Source organism: Mytilus galloprovincialis, chromosome 10, assembly GCF_965363235.1.
Source record: "Mytilus galloprovincialis chromosome 10, xbMytGall1.hap1.1, whole genome shotgun sequence".
In the NCBI taxonomy this organism is placed as follows: domain Eukaryota; kingdom Metazoa; phylum Mollusca; class Bivalvia; order Mytilida; family Mytilidae; genus Mytilus; species Mytilus galloprovincialis.
The window spans coordinates 1,325,881-1,331,794 of record NC_134847.1 but is presented as its reverse complement, the minus strand read 5'-3'; the positions used below and the strand labels follow the sequence as shown (position 1 = coordinate 1,331,794).

The window sequence follows — 5,914 nt, the reverse complement described above, 5'->3', positions numbered from 1 at the left end:
ACTGGGTTACACTAAAGACCTGAAAGTGGACCTGAAAAGACCTGAAAATATACGACTAAAATTATTCAAATTGCAATAACTTTTTTAATATTGGATGGAATTTCTTTAAGTTGGAATTTTATTGATTGTAAATATCCGTGTTTCATTAAAATTTAAATGTTTTTAATTTAAAACATTTTTTTATGCCAAAAGTTGGACCTGAAGGGAGAAATGAAAAGATCTGAAGGGACCTGAAAATCTATGGTCGGACTAATTCTAACTTCAATAACTTTTTTAATATTCAATGATTATCTTTCAACTTTAGATTTTGTGAAACTAAAAGTTCAGTATAATGATAAAATAAAAAAAAATGATATTAAAAAACACTGTTGGGGTGTGAAAACTCGGACCTGAACGAAATAACATAAATGCTTGAAAAGACTGCGGTCAGATTTATTCAAGATCTTTAACTGTTTTCAATCAATCTCCTTGAAATATGAATAGTGTTATAAATGTAGGAAAGGTATAATATATCATTTAAATGATAACGAATTTTATCGAAATATACTTAGTAATGGCTGAGCTACAAATTGATGATGAATCCTGAACCTATTTAAAGAATAAAAAAGAAGATTGCCCGTTGAAATTATTCAAACTAATTCAACTTGCTTAATCTGCATTAATATATATTAAAGCAGGTCGTAAACTGTTTTATTTATAAAATGAAACTATTGCTTACACATACAACATATGTAATTTAAAGACGCGTTATCGTCGATTGGAATATGTTTTTATAATTACATGAACGTGTGCCAGTTGTAATTGTGTTGATATTAGGTGATAATTGGATCATTAGTCTAAATAAACATTTCACTTTAATCTTTTAATTGGATTATCGTTAAAATTAAATATTTTAATCACAAGTTGCTTTTGACTCTCCTTGAATGAAAGTGCAAATGTTTTATAAGCTATGTTGAATTAACTATATAGGCATTTATCCAGGTTCATTCAGGACTTCTTTTTTCATTCAGCAGGTCCGACGTTTGTCACAAATTGCAGGTTCCAGACTTGGGACACGCACACAAAGATTTGAAGGGGTTATCATCATAGTTTAAAGGCACCAAACCTTTTTCTGAATTAATTATTTCTATGGTATATCATGTCTCTTTGACTTATAAGTTTTGACATGCGAGTTTTGATTATTCTTTAATTGGTATCTCCCGTCTTTTTTACTTGCATCAGTTTTGCGTATCATATTAATTAGTATCTTTCGTCAATAAAGGTAAGAAAAAGATCAGACAGATCTCCACAAGAGACCAAATGACATCGAACATGAAAAGTTAAAAAAAAACATATTTTTCGTCTATGTTTATTATTGTCGTTTAAAAAAAAACTGCGGAATTAAAGGCTCATTCAGATTTTCAATTTTCCGTTCAGGTCCGAGTTTTGACACCCCATAGAGATTTTTCATATATATTTTTTTTATATTATCATCATATTGAACCTTTTGTTTCACCAAATCAAAAGTTGAAAGATATCCACCGCATATTAAAAAAGTTATTGAAGTTAGAATTACTCCGAACATAGATTTTCAGGTCCCTTCAGGTCTTTTCATTTCTCCCTTTAGGTCCAACTTTTGGCATCAAAAATGGGTTTTTAATTTTAAACATTTAAATTTTAATGAAATACGGATATTTACAATTAATAAAATTCCAAATTGAAGAAATTCCATCTAATAATAAAAAAAGTCATTGCAATTTGAATAATTTTAGTCGTATATTTTCAGGTCTTTTCAGGTCTTTTCAGGTCCACTTTCAGGTCCTTAGTGTAACCCGACATAACTGCAGATTTTCCTCCCGCCTTAATACAAAACAGCAGTAGTCCTTTAACATATGACCTCGGGAGCATTATTTACTATTTCTATTTACCTATTTACTGTTCTGATATTTTTTTTTCGCATTCAAAAAAAAATTAAAAAAAATAGAATATCAGTTTAAACGTTAAAAATTGAATAAGAATGCGAAGTCATATGTTATAGGACTAATGCTAATTTTGAAAAATTCAAAAGAGGGTCTTTATACAAATATAGCCAGTATTTAAGAGACTGCAAAATAATAAATATAGAAATTGGGTAGCGACCAAGTTCTGTAATACTGGTTATAAGAAGCATTTTGATGGCACCAAGTACAAATCTACAATATCGAATGTGAACCTTTTCAAAAGATCTCTGGTGCAAAATTTAAAAAAATCATCATTTGAACCTTGTGTTAATCTTTTGTCCATGTTAAGAAAGTACGGACCCTACAATTCACTTCCATAGAGAAGGATTGGTTTAACACAGGAGTCAAACAGTTTTACTATAAAGGATCCCAGTTTGACTAGTGTAAAACCATTTAACAGGAAAACCAATGGTTCAATCTATTTAAAAACGAGAAATGAGAAATACTTATGAACCACATCAATAAATGACAACTTCTGAACATCAGATTTCTGACTTTGGACAGGTGCAACATTAGTAATTTTATTTGTGGGTAATATGATTGATGAGCTGCATTTGTTGTTTCAGTGCAACAACCACATAACCAATGCATTTTTTAATTCTAATTTCTAAATTCATGTATATGGCAAATCAATATGGCTTATTTTCATATGTCCAATTTTGAAGTTATGATACTTGATTGGTTGGGAAGTGGCTCTTTAAGTTGTTTTTCATGTAATAACTACTTGAGAACCTTTCAAGCTTATCAAAATTAATATGCTATTGCTGATGAAAGTTTTGATATTGGCAATATTGGCAGGAATTACAGTCCTTCATTGTTTTTTTTTAGACTTTTGATATTTGAGAAATTTAATTTTGTTGTTGTAATGTAGCTTATATAAACATAAGGTTAAAAGGTCACATGATTCTACATTAGAATATGTTGTTATGATTTCACTAGATGCTTGGCAAAATATTGTCTCCCCTTTTTATGAGAAGAATCTGCATCCAGAAAAAAATATTTGAGTAAAACTTAGATCAGTTGAGACTTAGATTGATTGATTTGTGGCTGCTTAACATGCTTAATGTGAGGCAGAAAATGTTACATACATAATCAGGGGTATATATTATATAAAAGTAAGAAGATGTGGTATGATTTCTAATGAGACAACTCTCCTTCAGACACCAAATGTTATAGAAGTAAACAACTATACACCAATGTAGGTCAGGGTTATAGTATGTTTAGGAGATGTTAAAAAGTGGAGACATTCAAAAACTCATAAGTTGATGAAAAAATTGACACTGCAATGGCAAAAAATGAAAAACGATGTAACCATGAACAAGTTCATAACACTTTATAGAATACTTTAGACTAAGCAATATAAATCTTTAAAAAAACTGGAGGTGAATTCAGGTGCTCTGATTTGTACTAGAACATTAGAAACTGCTATTGTGCAATGTAACTGTTTGTAGGAAAACTTGTCATACTATCTGGATATATCATTCTGTATCAAGTTAACCACAGCTCCTTAAAGTTTGGCTTTCACTTTTAGAGAATCAATAAATGAATAATGATGTTAAAGTTTATGATTTTGTTTTAGGCCAAATATTCTATGGATGAGCCATCAATAGCAGCCAGTTGGAAGGGAGACAAATCTGTAGGAATAGACGATGATGTTGGAAGGTTGAAGGCATCACTGGAGGAGGAGAAAAGGTTGCATAGCAAGACAAAAGGTAGGTTACAGACTATCTAAAAGTAATAATGTTTTTTTTCCTTAAGGTGGTACCTAACAGTACAGGGAGATAACTCTGTAAAATCAGCTAAACGTTTTAATCATGTTGTATTGTTAAGGAAATATTAAGCTTCTAAATAATCAAAATTAGTCTTTGTCAAACTTCTATGTATCCAATGTATCCGAGAAAGTGATTGGTTCATTTGTTTTGGAATTTTTATATTTTTATTAAAAGGTCAAAGTAAATATTTTGTCAAAATTTTAAGAAAATTAAACGAGCCAAATTATTTTTTGTCAAGGTGTTGGGTACCACCTTAAATGGATGTACCTGGGTTTGAAAGAAATTTTATGAAGAGTTTTTTATTTGACGGCTTTTGGTAGAGGAGGAGTGTGTCAAAGGTTATTATTGTAATAGTATTTTTTATGGCATTACTCAAGAAAAAAAAATGTTTTAAATACTGCTGTGCATAATTTAAATTTATGAAAAAAATTACAGAAAGATTTCGCAGAAGTTAACACTCACAATTAAAAATTTGGTTTCATTATTTGAATGTGTCAAAGAGATAACAACCTGACCAAAGATCAGATAACAGCTGAAGGGCACCTATGGGTCTTCAAAGCAGCGAGAAAATCCCACTACCGGAGGCGTGCTTCAGCTGGCCCCGAAACAGAAATGTATACTAGTTCAGTGATAATGGATATCATACTAAATTTCCGAAATATATAAAAAAGATTTAAAAATTAGAAATCATACAAGACTAAAAAAGGCCAGAGGCTCCTGACTTGGGACAGGCACAAAAATGCAACAGGATTAAACATGCTTTTTGATATCTCAACTCTCCCCTATACCTGTAGCCAATGTAGAAATAACAAACAGACAACGATACACACATTAAACCTCATTTAAAAAATTCATAATCCGTTGTCATAATAGGTAACAAACAAAACTAAACAATATGACAATGATACATTAATTAACAAAGGACTACTAGCAGTTACTGAATATGCCAGCTCCCGACCTCAATTAAAAAAAAATATATGTGGACTGATTGTCCAGGAGCGAATTCTCTTCAAGAGACCAAAATAACATAGAAATTAACAATTATAGGTCACTGTACTGCAAAGCCCATAACCCATATATAGACAGCTATAAAAGAGGGTATGGATGGGGGGGGGGGGTCTGTTATTCTGTAAACATTTAATTTTCACCCCATTTTCTCTAATCTTTAAAAAATTAACCCCTTTTTTTCTCTAATCTTCCAAAAATTAACCCTTTTATTCTCTAATCTTCTATTTTTTGGCTCATTATTCTCTAATCTTCATTTTTTAAGGGCATTATTCTTTAATCATTTAACCCCATCCAAACCCTCATAAAAGGCCATGAAATGACAATGTAAAACAATTCAACTTTTGGCCTAATTTATATAAACTATTTAGGAGATTATGTATTCATCATATGAGTATCAAGCACCATCTCTCCCGTTAGGGGTTTAGTATTATACCATCATAAAATATTTGAGAAGAACGTAACATGTATTATTGTTTTTTCTTCTACATACAGGTACCTGAGGATGAGACTGAAATAAGAAAGAAAATGGTAGAAGGTTTAACTGATGGAGCCAGTAAAGGACAGGTTGAACGGTTTGAGAAGGAGCTCAAGGAACAAGAAACATTGTTGGCAGGATACCAGCAAGAAAACAAAAAACTGTATCAACAATTAAAGACTTCACAAAAACAGGCAAAGGAAAGAATGTTTAAAGAAAACCAAAAGATGGCGACAGAAGTGGCAAATCTCAGGTTTGTGCTTGTTATAATCAAATAAAATTTGTTAAAGGTTTTAGTGGCCCACATATTGTTATGATACCATTAGAAACATTATTTAAAAAAAATCATTTTGTAATGCTTCTAAATTATCTATCTTTCAGAAATATACATTTAAATGTCCTTTTCAAAGTTTAAAGAACTAAGCTACAAACCAATGAGGAATGATCTTGCAATGATATATTTAGCACAATTACAAAGCCAAATGTTTGGATGACACTTCCAAAGAGAAAATAAAAAACTTAAATTTCATTACAAAAATAACTGAAAAGATATCTTCAAAATATCAGGCATTTTAAGTATTCACCATTGAAATGTCTTGATTTAAACAAATTTCACAGTTTTGGGCTCTTATCTGGAAAACAATAGTTGCAAGATGAATATGAAAATTGCTGAAAAATGC

At 30.7% G+C, this 5,914-nt stretch overlaps 2 protein-coding genes across 2 annotated transcripts in view; one reads left to right on the top strand and one right to left on the bottom strand.

Moving 5' to 3' along the window:
* LOC143049636 (uncharacterized) overlaps positions 1–5,914 on the bottom strand; it is a 193,982-nt gene that overhangs the window by 161,265 nt on the left and 26,803 nt on the right. The gene's annotated exons all lie outside the window — the stretch shown is intronic.
* The window catches only part of LOC143048762 (centrosomal protein of 162 kDa-like), a 60,262-nt gene that overhangs the window by 48,719 nt on the left and 5,629 nt on the right, over positions 1–5,914 (top strand). The gene's annotated exons all lie outside the window — the stretch shown is intronic.